Source organism: Podarcis filfolensis (assembly GCF_964270895.1).
Source record: "Podarcis filfolensis genome assembly, chromosome: 10".
Lineage (NCBI taxonomy): Eukaryota > Metazoa > Chordata > Lepidosauria > Squamata > Lacertidae > Podarcis > Podarcis filfolensis.
This window is the reverse complement of record NC_139612.1, coordinates 66,674,642-66,690,258: the sequence shown is the minus strand read 5'-3', so window position 1 is coordinate 66,690,258 and position 15,617 is coordinate 66,674,642. Positions and strand designations below refer to the sequence as shown.

The 15,617-nt window shown below is 46.1% G+C and overlaps 1 protein-coding gene across 13 annotated transcripts in view; it reads left to right on the top strand.

The window, feature by feature from the left end:
- The window catches only part of LOC310743024 (endonuclease domain-containing 1 protein-like), a 162,082-nt gene that overhangs the window by 33,609 nt on the left and 112,856 nt on the right, over positions 1-15,617 (top strand). The window lies entirely within an intron of this gene.

Here is a 15,617-nt window from a genome sequence, read left to right as displayed (position 1 = left end):
GAAAACCCTTCCGCTTTGGATGGAGCAGCCAGCCTTGCCCCACCGCTTCCCAGCTGCTGAGATTCGGGGTTCGGATTATTTTGCCCACTGGGTGCCCTTCATTCCTGCTGAAATCATTGGGACCAAAGTCTCAACTTGCTTATCTCACTGATTTTAGTGGGGCCAAAGCGCAGTGGACGTAACGTCACTCCAATCCATAGGTTTTTCAACCTTTTTGAGGCCACTGGCCCCTCGGTTCCGTAAACTCATCTCCAGTGGGCTCCCCCCACCTTATAAAAAAGGCATTATTCAGAAGAGCAGTTTGCATGACCCGCAGGAGAAGTTGACAACACAATAAAATCCAAGCAGTGACGATTAATTGCACCTTTATTCAAAATCCAATTGAAGCAGTTTAGTTTAATTTGACAGAACGGATGGTATTGGTCCAGCTTTTCAAAGTCTGGCAGTCATTTGCATCTCCAGCATCCCTGCTTGCTTCTTAGTCCCACTCCCTGGGGGACAGCCCTGCCCACTTTGTGAACCAATGCTCTCCTAGACTTGGGTCTCCAGCTGTTTCCAGACTACAACTCCCAGCATCCCTAGCTGGCAAGACCAGTGGTCAGGGATGATGGGAATTGTAGTCTGAAAATAGCTGGAGACTGAAGTTTGGGAAACTGCTCTAGTCCAATACATTCAAGGTCCTGCTTCAACCTATTTTGTCTGCCCGGACACTGAGGTCCAGCGCTGAGGGCCTTCTGGTGGTTCCCTCGCTGCGAGAAGCCAAGTTACAGGGAACCAGGCAGAGGGCCTTCTCAGTAGTGGCACCCGCCCTGTGGAACGCCCTCCCACCAGATGTCAAAGAGAAGAACAACTACCAAACTTTTAGAAGACATCTGAAGGCAGCCCTGTTTAGGGAAGCTTTTAATGTTTAATAGGTTTTTGTATTTTAGTGTTTAGTTGGAAGCCGCCCAGAGTGGCTGAGGAAACCCAGCCAGATGGGCGGGGTATAAATAATAAATAATAAATAATAAATTATTATTATTGCAACTTGAAAATGGGAAGCGTGGAAGTAGAATGAATTATGAGAAAAAACAACAGCTAGCGATGTGCATTTATGGAATCCCTAGACTTGCGAAGGCCTAGAGAGCTTTCCCAACTGCTTGGCTGACTGCCAGTTCTGCTTTTCCTGGGTTTTGCTTTGTGCAACGTTTCCTGGTTTTGTTTCCTGGCCTTTTTGTTTCATTTATTCTTACGCAAGTATTGATTTCTGTGGAAAGGCAGCCGGTCCCTCTGAACGGTAACAGCAAAGGCAATCATTCTGAATGCGGATTTTGACGCCTGTGACTCAGAATGTGATGTGCTGAGGGACTATTTATTCGCTTGCTAGTTTTCCGGGGAGAAATCTCAAACCGGTACAGGTCTCAGGTGTGCATACATTCCTCCTGCTGTCCAGGGAGAGAAAAGTAGCCGCTGTGTTGAAATATGCCGTGTTTATTTGAGCATGCTGTCTCCTTGATCACCCATTCGAAACCTCCCTTTCTTTCCAGGGACAGTTTGTTCTTATTTAAGAGTGAAGACAGAATGGCCATTGGGAGGTGGCTCAATAGTGCTGTCCCTGCCCTTCAAACAAACACACACACATCTCTCTGCTCTGGGTTGTATTTAAACATGCAATATTGCGGGCTCTTAGCGACTTGAAGTGGAGAAAAAACATTGTGTCGGGGGCCTGTTGGCCAGCACCTGTGACATCACCAACACAGCCCCCCCTCCATCTTTAGAGCAACTGTTTTTAGAAGACTTGGGATTGTGTGCGCGTGTACTGTAAAGGATGAATATATATGTGTGTATAACTGAGTACAGTGGTACCTCGGGTTAAGATCTTAATTTGTTCCGGAGGTCCGTTCTTAACCTGAAACTGTTCTTAACCTGAAGCACCACTTTAGGTAATGGGGCCTCCTGCTGCCGCCGCGCCGCCAGAGCACGATTTCTGTTCTCATCCTGAAAGGTAATATTTCTGGGTTAGCGGAGTCTGTAACCTGAAGCGTATGTAACCTAAGGTAGCATTGTATGTGATATTTAATTACCATATTGGCCCGAATATAAGCCACACTTTCCCCCCAAATTCCGACCATGAAAAGTTAAAGTGCGGCTTATATTCGTGACCTTATGGTATGCAGCCAGGAGCAGCGAGGAAGGGAGCGGCTTATATTCAGGGTTTTTTTTTTCTTTTTTGCCCTCCAATTTTAAAGGTGGGGCTTATATTCGGGTGCGGCTTATATTCGGGCCAATACAGTAAGAAAATAACAAGAGACCAGTGGCCCACCTGGTCCATTATCTTGTTCTCACAGTGTATACCTAAGGGTGTAGGTCCGTATACAAATTTAATATATAATAATAAATAAAAATAACCAGGTGTCTATAGCAAAACACGCAAGCAAGACCTGAGCACAGCAGCAACTGAGATGTACTGTCTCCGACAGCAGAAATAGAACACAACCATTATGGCTAGCAGCCATTCATAACCTTACCCTTTGTGAATTTGTCAAATCTTATTTTGAAGCCACCCCCCTTACTTCTGTGAAGGAGGAAGTGAAGCTGCTTATCTTTCTTTCTGTTACTCTCTCTGCACCACATAACTGACCAGCACGGGCATGTCTGAACTCGCTCCAAGTTCAGACTGCATGCTTGAAACTGCATTCTGTATTTTGCACCCAAGAGTATTCTACCTGTGTTTTCCTTGCTGCTGCATGGAACAATGCATAAACAGACCTTTGGGTTTTGTAAGTAAAGCTTTTTAAACTTACTTAACGGTGCGTGGTCTGTTCACTGCCAGGGGTTGTAAGCAAACCAAGCAGGATCTGAAAAAATTTCTAACAACCTATATTCCATGCTATACTGCTGTTTAATTTTGAGAAAGTTTTTAAGTCTGCCAGAGGCTCTCTCCCACTGAAGGGTGTGCAAACCCCATTCTTTTGAATCTAGATGCCTAGTCGATTTTTTAAAATTAATTACCCACACATGGGTTAGATCTATTTTCCACCTCCACATAAACATGCGCCACATTGCACAGCTAAGTCTCCTTGTCCACCTGGGTGCTGCTTACAAACAGGACCAATTATTCCGACACAAAAAGCCACAAAAACAGAAACCCCAAAGCCGCAATATGGTTCACTCACTGTGAAGAACCTTTCGCTTGCCATTAAGATGACACCTCTGGCTTAATATTAAAGTGATTTATTGCTCCGCTGCTTCTGAGCATCTTTCCGACGGGAGACGAAAGCTTCTTGTTCTCTTCCCTTTCCTTTTTTAAAGAAGATATTAGACGGGCCCTTTTAAAAGGCAACAGAATGTGTATGTTGCAATGTGCAGTGTGTGTTTAATTTACGATCTCCTGCTTCTTGCGGCAGTTAAACAGTGTGAGTGGGTGGGGGAGACATATCCTCGGGAGGAAGAGGGCTGCTAAATCATTCCGACTGGTGTAGTGATTCAGTCTGCTGGCGACTTGTTGAAAGTCTTCTCTGCACGCTTGTTTCAGCTTACAAGAAATCGATCCCATATGCATGAGTAAACCGTCTCCGCATCAGGAGAACGAATGCTTAAGATACGGCTCTGTGTACTTACCCTCTTAAACAGAAGCAGCCCCTGCTCTCTGCAGAAGAAAACACAAGTCACTGCAGCTGGCCTGATCTTCCCCACTGCGCCTCCATTAAAATCCATTTATGAGCCACTGTGGCCTGCTGGATACAGCTTTATGTTTGGTCCAAGAGTAGGGGTGGGCAAGCTGTGGCCTCTCAGTGTTCTTGTGCTCCAATTCCCATCCGCTTCGGTGTCAGGAATAAATCGCACAGAGCAATTGAAGTCACTTGTTTTTAGAAGAAACAAGGTCTGCTCAGGAGTGCCAGGCCTACTGAGCACAGCAAGTCTTCTTGGTAGGTCTTGCCCCATGAGGCAGTTGTGGAGCTGATGGTCCCTGCCTTCCCACAGCTGCCTAAATCTCTTCCTCCCCTGGGCCCTTCCCAAGCAATCTGAGACTCCGCCACTGTGTCTGTCTCTGCTCTTCCCTCTTCATACCTCTCCTGGTCCTGGGAGGAAGAGCAGCTTGTTCCCAGGTTTGATCTCCATCATCTCCAGGATGCCTGAGAATGTCCATTACCTGAAATGCTGGAGAGGTGCTGCCAGTCAGTGTTGTCTGTACTGAGGTGGATGGGCCCAGTGGTTTGATTTAGTATGTTCCTATTACGACAGGCTTTTGCTCAAAGAGTGCCTTCTTGACTGTCCTATGTGTGCACCGAGTTGAAATAGCTGGGAGATTCCTTTTGGATGATTCCCTTACAGTTGTGCGACTCACTAGGAAAAGTTCAACCTGGAAGAGTGCACTTTCTGGAGGAGCTACAAAACATGGAGCTAGTGTTTAATGACTTGGATTAAGCAGGTGTGAGGTAACAGTTATATTTTTACTTCTGTGCTTTGTTCTTGGTTGTTGTTGTTTTTTAAAGGTACTCACCCGCCCTGAGCCCTTGGCAAGGGGCAGGATACAAAATGAACGAAATACGATTCGTCACCTTCAATTCGTATCAGAATGATTGGGCTAAGTCATGGCTTTGAGGGCTGTAGACTTTGGCCTGGTTCCCGCATAAAACCAAGCCATGGTTTAGTGTTACAAGGGCAAACCACAGTGAGCTGTGGGCTCCCCCACCCATCTCTGGGGGAGATCAGAAGCTTCTGTTTTGAACTGATCACAGTTCAGTATTGTGTTGAACCCTGTATTGCAGGTTTTCTGTAACCCCGATTACAGAAAACAAGCCAGCTTTGTAAACCATGGTTTGATGTTAGCTTGTTTCGACTAACTGTAATGAAGGCTAACCACGGTTTGCCTGGGTTCGGATTAAGATGGCAAGCCGTGGTTAATCTAAAATTGAAGCAAAAGCTTCTGAGCTCTTGGGGAGGGGAGCTCACATGAGCTTGAGGCTCACTGCAGCTCAACCTTGTAATTTAAAAACCATTCAACTTTATGCAGCCATAGCAAGCTTCGATCTAGGTTTGGGGTTCTCAAAACATTTCAGAAAACCTGACTGTTCTGTGACCGTCTGAAACAAGCAGTGCAGATGTGGCTTGTCAAGTGTGCAAGATCTTCATCCTCCCGCTCTTCCAAGATGTTCTGGTTCTTCAAAATATGTCCTTGTGCGTACGGCATTCAGCGTCATAAGCGTGTGTTTGTGTGCGTGGGCTTGCACATGGTACGCAAAGTAACGAACCCATCTAATCTTCGCAGTTGTGCTTTGAAGATTGATTCCCGAGCAGCCTCTTTTGGCGACTGCGTACTACTTGTCTCTTGTCTAAGGATGAGGAGCACATGTATAGAAATGTCACGGGTTTCGTAAAGTGCTGCGGATTATTAATCGGCGTGTGAGTCGCCGTTTGCGTTCCCAGCCCCCACCTCACCCTGCTGAAGTGCTTCTTCTCCCGCTCCTCAAAAGGCTGAGGTGAGATTTGGAAGGGGGTTTCTTCCCAGCGATAGAGGAGATTTATGGAGTTGTTCTGGTTAAACTGAAAATCGGGGGTGTGATGGCACCAGTGTGTGTCTCTGTGCGCATGAAGCAGCGGGGAGGAACAGCTCATATTATGCAAGTTTGTGTGTAATAAAATGGTTCTTAGGGGTGGGAGGGAGAAATCAAACACTCTGTCCACAAGGCCTTGAAGGGTCAGTTCCTAGGGTCACTAAGGAGTGCTTCAAATGACCCGATGTGCCGGCTTTGAAAACGGACACAGGTGTTCCCTTGATCTCTCAACCCATCTCTCCTGTTTAACTGTTGCGTAGTTTTAATGGGATTGATTTATAGCACATTTTATTTATGGATGTTTGCATTTTAATGTTTGTTTTGTTGTGTATTTCACCTGTGGGTATTTATATTTAGTGTTTGTGCAATTGGTTTTTTTTAATATATATGAGACCAGGGCCCTGCAGGATTTAACTTCCTTCCACAGGGGCTGTAAGACAGAGCTATTCTGCCTGGCTTTCAATTTGAACTTAGCCTGATCTTTTATTCCCCTTCCCTCCCTCTCCCCTTTTTATGAAGATTTTATGAAGATTTGGATGTTGTTGGACTCCAACTCCCATCAGCCCCAGCCAGCATGGCTAGCTGTCAGGAATGATGGGAATTGTAGTCTAGCAGCACTTACAGAATCATGCAATTTGAGGATCACCTATCCCAACCCCCTGCAATGCTTTAAAACCCCCAAGGAAGGAGAGCCCATCCACCAGTGTTCGAAACTCCCATTGTTCTAGGCGCATTTTGCGACAGGGAATTTCATTAGCGCAAGCAGTTTCTTAGCTCTGGGTGCAGTACTGCGCCTAAGATTTCAGATTAAAACTGTAGAGGACCTTTTTCTGCCTCCCCAGCCACTCTCTGAAGACTAGAGAAGAGACCCACTTAAGAATATTAGGAGGGCCGGCAGGCAGGGGAAGGACTTTGTTGTTGTTGTTTAGTCGTTTAGTCGTGTCCGACTCTTCGTGACCCCCTGGACCAGAGCACGCCAGGCACTCCTGTCTTCCACTGCCTCCCGCAGTTTGGTCAAACTCATGCTGGTAGCTTCGAGAACACTGTCCAACCATCTCGTTCTTGGTCGTCCCCTTCTCCTTGTGCCCTCCATCTTTCCCAACATCAGGGTCTTTTTCAAGGAGTCTTCTCTTCTCGTGAGGTGGCCAAAGTATTGGAGCCTCAGCTTCAGGATCTGTCCTTCCAGTGAGCACTCAGGGCTGATTTCCTTCAGAATGGATAGGTTTGATCTTCTTGCAGTCCATGGGACTCTCAAGAGTCTCCTCCAGCACCAGAATTCAAAAGCATCCATTCTTCGGCGATCAGCCTTCTTTATGGTCCAGCTCTCACTTCCATACATCACTCCTGGGAAAACCATAGCTTTAACTATACGGACATTTGTTGGCAAGGTGATGTCTCTGCTTTTTAAGATGCTGTCTAAGTTTGTCATTGCTTTTCTCCCAAGAAGCAGGCGTCTTTTAGTTTCGTGGCTGCTGTCACCATCTGCAGTGATTATGGAGCCCAAGAAAGTAAAATCTCTCACTGCCTCCGTTTCTTCCCCTTCTGTTTGCCAGGAGGTGATTGGCCCAGTGGTCATGATCTTCGTTTTTTGATGTTGAGCTTCAGACCATATTTTGCGCTCTCCTCTTTCATCCTCATTAAAAGGTTCTTTAATTCCTCCTCACTTTTTGCCATCAAGGTTGTGTCATCAGCATATCTGAGGTTGTTGATATTTCTTCCGGCAATCTTAATTCCAGCTAGGGATTCATCCAGTCCAGCCTTTCGCATGATGAATTCTGCATATAAGTTAAATAAGCAGGGAGACAATATACAGCTAGGACTATACCATGTGAAAAAGGAACATAATATTTTAGCTGAAGTTCATTCATTTTCAGCTTTGTATTCTTGTTATAAAATAAGTGTGCCTAGACATTCCGTTGTTGTGCCCGTAACCTAGGTTTGAGTTGCCATTTAGCTCCTAGCTTTCATATCTCAGTTTCTAACACTGTCTACCACCTCCTGAGGAAGACTGTTCCACTGTCGAACATCTCCTACCATCAGAAAGTTCTTGTAACTTTAAGCCATTGGTTTGGGCACAGCGTGGGCTACCTCCCATCATGGAGGTTACGACAGGATACAGCTGAGGATCAAGGGAAGGTGGGGGAGCCAAATGAGCAGCAAGGATGCCCTATTCTAGTAGTCCAATGCCAGATTTCATGAAAGAGGAGGCAAGGCTGGTGAGAAGTTTCAGCACTACGGATAGCTCCAAATGAGCCACTTGCTCCAGCAAAGATTATGAGAAGCCTTTTTGATTTCCTACTCTCAGACTTCCTCTCTCACACTCCACCTCACTCTAGATCAGCCTTTCTCAACCTGTGGGTCCCCAGATGCAGAGCTGTCAACTTTTCCCTTTCCTTGCGAGGAATCCTATTCGGAATCAGGGAATTTCCCTTTTAAAAAAGGGAAACGTTGACAGCTATGCCCAGATGATGTTGGACTACAATTCCCATCACCCCTAGCTAGCAAGGCCAGAGCTCAGGGATGATGGGAGTTGTAGTCCAACAACATCTGGGGACCCACAGTTTGAGAACCACTGCTCTAGATTCTTCTCTAGACCCCACAGTCTGAAAATGGGCCCCCGTCCCCTGTTTCCTGCCCTCCAGGCATGCACTCCCTGCACGGCTGGACTGCTGAGGTTCTGGGAGAGTCATTTGGTTACTCCTGTGTAAGGGAAGATGCCTGTCAAGGCCCAAATTCTGGCTCTACAGATATAGGAGGTTCTTCTGGGGGCTCTTCTTCCTCGGTCTCAGCTGTCTCCTGATATTTATTCATTCATTTATTGCGTTTCTATCCCACTTTCTTCTCTGAGGTGCTCAAGGTGGGGCACATAGTTCTCCGCCTGCCTCGTTTAATTCCTCACAACAAACCTGTGAGGTAGGTTAGACTGATGGAATGCTGTGACTGGCCCAAGGCTCTGGATGAATGCCTCTTTTATTTACTCCAGAGTAAAGCATACAAACCACAGAGCCTAGGGCTTGCCGATCAGAAGGTTGGTGGTTCAAATCCCTTCGACGGGGTGAGCTCCCGTTGCTCGGTCCCTGCTCCTGCCAACCTAGCAGTTCGAAAGCACCAAGTGCAAGTAGATAAATAGGTACTGCTCCGGTGGGAAGGTAAACGGCGTTTCCTTGCACTGCTCTGGTTCGCCAGAAGCGGCTTAGTCATGCTGGCCACATGACCCGGAAGCTGTACGCCGGCTCCCTTGGCCAATAAAGTGAGATGAGCGCCGCAACCCCAGAGTCAGTCACGACTGGACCTAATGGTCAGGGGTCCCTTTACCTTTACCTTTATCATATCTCCTCTCAGTCTCCTCTTTTCCAGGCTAAGATAAACATACCCAGCTCCATCAAGCATGGAAGGTGCCTAAAGAAGCCTGGGTGGCTATCTAAAGAACTTTTAACTGAGTTAAGATTAAAAAAGGATGTGTACAAAGAATGGAAAAGGGGGGAAATCACCAAAGAGGAATTCAAACAAATAGCCAGCACGTGTAGACACAAAGTCAGAAAAGCTAAAGCACAGAATGAGCTCAGGCTTGCTAGAGAGGTTAAAAGCAACAAAAAAGGCTTTTATGGGTATGTTCGTAGCAAAAGGAAAAACAAAGAAACAGTGGGGTCACTCAGAGGAGAAGATGGTGAAATGCAAACAGGGGACACAGAAAGGGCTGAACTCCTCAATGCCTTCTTTGCCTCAGTCTTCTCTGATAAAGAAAACAATGCCCGACCTGAAGAATTTGGAGCAAATGATTCAGCAGAGGAAACACAGCCCAGAATAACTAAGGAGCTAGTACAAGAATCCTTGGCTAGTCTAGATGTATTCAAGTCTCCAGGGCCAGATGAACTGCATCCAAGAGTATTAAAAGAACTGGCAGATGTGATCTCAGAACCACTGGCAGTCATCTTTGAGAATTCCTGGAGAACAGGCGAAGTCCCGGCAGACTGGAGGAGGGCAAATGTCCCTATTTTCAAAAAGGGGAAAAGAGAGGACCCAAATAATTACCGCCCAGTCAGTCTGACATCAATACCAGGGAAGATTCTGGAGCAGATCATTAAGCAAACAGTCTGTGAGCACCTAGAAAGGAATGCTGTGATCACCAATAGTCAGCATGGATTTCTGAAAAATAAGTCATGTCAGACCAACCTGATCTCGTTTTTTGACAGAATTACAAGCCTGGTAGATGAAGGGAACGCAGTGGATGTAGCCTACCTTGATTTCAGCAAGGCATTTGACAAGGTGCCCCATGATATTCTTGTAAAGAAGCTGGTAAAATGCGGTCTTGACTATGCTACCACTCAGTGGATTTGTAACTGGCTGACTGACCGAACCCAAAGGGTGCTCATCAACGGTTCCTCTTCATCCTGGAGAAGAGTGACTAGTGGGGTGCCACAGGGTTCTGTCTTGGGCCCGGTCTTATTCAACATCTTTATCAACGACTTGGATGATGGACTCAAGGGCATCCTGATGAAATTTGCAGATGACACCAAACTGGGAGGGGTGGCTAACACCCCAGAGGACAGGATCACACTTCAAAACGACCTTGACAGATTAGAGAACTGGGCCAAAACAAACAAGATGAATTTTAACAGGGAGAAATGTAAAGTATTGCACTTGGGCAAAAAAAATGAGAGGCACAAATACAAGATGGGTGACACCTGGCTTGAGAGCACTACATGTGAAAAGGATCTAGGAGTCTTGGTTGACCACAAACTTGACATGAGCCAACAGTGTGACGCGGCAGCTAAAAAAGCCAATGCAATTCTGGGCTGCATCAATAGGAGTATAGCATCTAGATCAAGGGAAGTAATAGTGCCACTGTATTCTGCTCTAGTCAGACCTCACTTGGAGTACTGTGTCCAGTTCTGGGCACCACAGTTCAAGAAGGACACTGACAAACTGGAACGTGTTCAGAGGAGGGCAACCAAAATGGTCAAAGGCCTGGAAACAATGCCTTATGAGGAACGGCTAAGGGAGCTGGGCATGTTTAGCCTGGAGAAGAGGAGGTTAAGGGGTGATATGATAGCCATGTTCAAATATATAAAAGGATGTCACATAGAGGAGGGAGAAAGGTTGTTTTCTGCTGCTCCAGAGAAGCGGACACGGAGCAATGGATCCAAACTACAAGAAAGAAAATTCCACCTAAACATTAGGAAGAACTTCCTGACAGTAAGAGCTGTTTGACAGTGGAATTTGCTGCCAAGGAGTGTGGTGGAGTCTCCTTCTTTGGAGGTCTTTAAGTAGAGGCTTGACAACCATATGTCAGGAGTGCTCTGATGGTGTTTCCTGCTTGGCAGGGGGTTGGACTCGATGGCCCTTGTGGTCTCTTCCAACACTATGATTCTATGATTCCTCATAAGGACCATTAGACCCTTGATCATCTTGGTTGCCCCCCTCACACGTTCCAGCTTGTCAACTGTGGTGTAAACTGTGGTGCCCATAATTGGAAATAGTATTCCAGGTGTGGTCTGAACAAAGCAGAATAGAGTGGCAAGTCTATTGCAGCCTATGAATGAATCACTTTCAGGTGAAGTTATATGTGGACATATGTAATGATATTTGGAACGTATTTGTTGAAATCATAGTGACCCATGGTTTTATGGGTTTTGAGCGAAACAATTAGTTTATCCATTTACATACTGTATAGTTTTGTGACAGTAGCTATATTTGACGGTTATTTTGTTTTTGTTGTTTTCCTCTGCTTTTAAAAATGTTTTTTTATGTGTCCTCTTTTTCCTTTTTCAGTTTGTAATATACTTTAATTTACTATAATAATCTCAATAAAATATAAACATTAAAAGAAGAAGAACAGCAAAACTCTTGGCAAAGAGCTGGAAGACTGGAGTGACACACGCCTCTGAGCTTCTGGTACCAAACTGAAAGCCACATTGGGATGTACTAGAAATCCTTTTAAGTCAACTGAGTCATAAATGTTACCACCTGCTTTTCCCACTCCCAATCAGCATCATGTTGATGGTCCAACTGCACCTTGTTGCTGTCCCCTTCCTCCTCCTTGGTGAGCTATGAAAGTAATAATGGATAGTTCCGTTCTCAGAACAAAGGAACCCACGATTCATGTTTCACTAGTAAAATATTCATAATGGTAATGGCTTAGATTACTCTTTCTTGATGGTTCTCACTTGAATGAGAGGAATTTGTATGTTCTCTGGTTGAGTGTGGGTTGTTATTTTAAATCGATGCCAATAAATAACTATGACTCAAGGTTCTTCTTAAAGCCACATATTTCCTTAGCAGGAGTGAGGTTCCCCAGAGTAGGTGTGAGTGGTTGGCTTGAGATGATGACCTCCGTGATCTCCCTTTTTTCTTTGTGGTTGCATGTATGTCGATAAGAGCCATGTTTATCCCAGGTAGTTCTTATATATATATCTATTTCATAAAATTTCTGCACCACTTGATGTGAAAAAACAACAACAACCAAACGCCTTGAAGCGGTTTACGAAAAGATAGAACAATAAAACCGAGGGGAGAATTACAACGGGGGTTTAAAACATGCAAAAAAGTTCAGGACTAAAGAAACATCACCTTGCCAACAAAGGTCCGTATAGTTCAAGCTATGGTTTTCCCAGTAGTGATGTATGGAAGTGAGAGCTGAACCATAAAGAAGGCTGATCGCCGAAGAATGGATGCTTTTGAATTCTGGTGCTGGAGGAGACTCTTGAGAGTCCCATGGACTGCAAGAAGATCAAACCGATCCATTCTGAAGGAAATCAGCCCTGAGTGCTCACTGGAAGGACAGATCCTGAAGCTGAGGCTCCAATACTTTGGCCACCATATGAGAAGAGAAGACTCCCTGGAAAAGACCCTGATGCTGGGAAACATGGAGGGCACAAGGAGAAGGGGACGACAGAGGACGAGATGGTTGGACAGTGTTCTCGAAGCTACCAACATGAGTCTGACCAAACTGCGGGAGGCAGTGGAAGACAGGAGTGCCTGGCATGCTCTGGTCCAGGGGGGCACGAAGAGTTGGACACGACTAAACGACTAAACAACAACAACAACAACAAAGCAGGTCAGAATGCACACCCCCTTTCTAAGCATCTGGGTCGGCTTGACTATGCAAGAATGTTTTTAGCAGGTGCCGAAAAGATTACGGTGAAACCCCCTTCTTGATCTCAAGAGGCAGGGAGTTCCAAAGTGCACCGAACAATTGTTACACATGTGGAATGGGTATTGTGTGGCACCTGTAGTAGAGGCAGCAACCCTTTTCCGCGAGGGTTCCATGGAGTCCCTAAGACAGTTGGATGGAGCCTTGTATGCCTCCTTCCCGTGACTCCTGCAGCCAAACTGGTGCCAAATGTCTTGCTCTGCTCTCCCTTGGACCACATCAGCGAGGCTGAGAGGGGGGTCTTGTCGTCTGGGCAGCCCAGGACCTCCACGCACACTGCCCAGGCTTGCGCCCTGGGGAGGTGCTTCTGACACAGCAGTTTCGCTTCTCCCCCAGATGTGCACTCCATTGTCTCTCGAGACAGAGAAATGCCAACAACTACAAGTATTATTGGGGTGGCGCTGTGGGTTAAACCACAGTCTAGGACTTGCTGATCAGAAGGTCGGCGGTTCGAATCCCTGCGACGGGGTGAGCTCCCATTGCTCGGTCCCTGCTCCTGCCAACCTAGCAGTTCGAAAGCACGTCAAAGTGCAAGTAGATAAATAGGTACCACTCCAGCGGGAAGGTAAACGGCGTTTCTGTGCGCTGCTCTGGTTTGCCAGAAGCGGCTTAGTCATGCTGGCCACATGACCCAGAAGCTGTACGTCGGCTCCCTCGGCCAATAAAGCAAGATGAGCGCCACAACCCCAGAGTCGGTCACGACTGGACCTAATGGTCAGGGGCCCCTTTACCTTTACCTTACAAGTACTATTATGCTCCGTAAAGTATGTTATTAATGTTGTACATCACCCTGGGGTTTTCTGCTACCATGGTAGGAGAAGAATGAGGTCCAGTGAGTTTTCTCTCCAGGAAACTAATCAGGTTTTTTTGAGGGACCCCATAGATTTCCTCCACATGTCATCTGAATACGACTCCCCAGCGCCACTTAATGCGCATCGTCTTACTTCTGGCAGACACAAACTGATGAAATAATTGTTTGTTTTATTTTGCTTTTTGTTGATTCACTTGTTATCTGCTCTCAGCAAAGCTGCAGTTTTGTTTTCTGTGGACCAAGAGGACCAGTTGGCCTCCCACAGGTGGCCTTGCCTGCTGATGGGAAACCGCAGTCTGAACAATTAGATGTGCATATTATTGTTTATATATATTTAGGAAGAGTTGCCTTCAAAATGTGCTGTGTGTTTGAAATGGTGCGAGTAGCAATTGGTAGATTGGTACGCCGTTCAATTGTTGTTGTTTGTATTCATGTTTCCCCAGCTGCGCTTTAAAAAAAGTATTTCTTTTATTAAAGTGCATTATCTGTTTTCTTGTACTCGGTGTGCAGAGGGACCAGCCTATCGGAGTTTTTGTTGTCAGAACAGGAGAGTGTAAAGCCAGAAAAAATAAATCTTATTCCTTTTTTATGTATGTTTATATACAATCTCATGGTACCTTTCATCTTCCGGTCAGAAAGGAAAGGCATTCTGCACATGGTCAGGGGTACTTTGCCATTAGAATGCCCTCTGCATGAACACAACCCATTTTTCTCATTTGGGACAAAGGCTACTTTGCTACCATTGGTGGAGTTTAACTCCTAAACACAGAAACACACACTGCAACTTACTGTAGGCAGGATCGGTTGTGGAGACTTTTGTCCCATCCATTTGTAAGGGACCAAGGAATGAAGGCCGTAACCAGAAAAACTGAGGAGGAGGGGTGCATTACACGTGCCCCACCTCTTAGCTCCAGAGTAAATTACACAGGATTTAAACCCCAGGTGACAGGATTTTCTGGTGCACCTGCCTACTTACACAGCAAGATTAGTGTATGCTTTAAAGGTAAAGGTAAAGGAACCCCTGACCATTAGGTCCACTTGTGGCCAACTCTGGGGTTGTGTTGCTCATCTCGTTTTACTGGCCGAGGGAGCCGGCACCCAGCTTCTGGGTCATGTGGCCAGCATGACTAAGCCGCTTCTGGCAAACCAGAGCAGCGCACGGAAACGCTGTTTACCTTCCCGCCGGAGCGATACCTATTTATCTACTTGCACTTTGACATGCTTTCCAACTGCTAGGTTGGCAGGAGCAGGGACTGAGCAACGGGAGCTCCCCCTGTCGCAGGGATTCGAACCGCTGACCTTCTGATCGGCAAGCCCTAGGCTCTCGTGGTTTGTATGCTTTACTCTGGTGTAAATAAAAGAGGCATTCACCCAGAGCTCCCATCAGCTGGATCTTAAGTTTTTAGGATGCTCCGCAGCTTCTGCTTGAGTAGAAGCAGACGGCAAATGCGCAAGGGAACGTGGCCCCTGTTTTCTATACGGCACACAATGCTCTTATCTTCTCCAAAGAGCATTTGTTCTCTGGAGAAGTTCCATGTCCTCCCATCAAGCTGGCAAGGGAGAGGGCTTTCTCAGTTATATAGGCAGCTGCCTTACACAAGGCCAGAGCATTGGCCCATGCAGGTCAGTACTGTCTGCTCTGACTGGCAGCAGCTGCCTGTTGTGTTGTTGTTTTTTACTAGCTTAGTGGAAGTGGCAGAGGAGGAATAGGAGCAGAGGAAACTACCTTATACTGAACATGCTAAACAGATGCTCTACCCTTTGAGTTATAGCCATTCGCCTCTGGGGACACCCTGAGTGCATATTGAATAACAGAGGGTCCTCTATTCCAACCCGCTGAAATGCGGGAATCTGTTTATATATATTTATATATTTATATATATTTATACTAAAGCATCTATGACAGGTGGCCATACAACCTCTGCTTAAAAACCTCCAAAGAACGAGAGTTGAACAGGTCTTGCTGTCAGAAACTTCATCCTGATGTTCAGTCGCAATGTCCTTTCTTGTAACTTGAAGCCATTGTTCTGAGTCCTCACCTCCAGAGCAGGAGAAAACAAGCTTTCCTCCTCTTGAGCTATCTGAAGGTGGCTATCCTTATACACTCAGTTTTCCC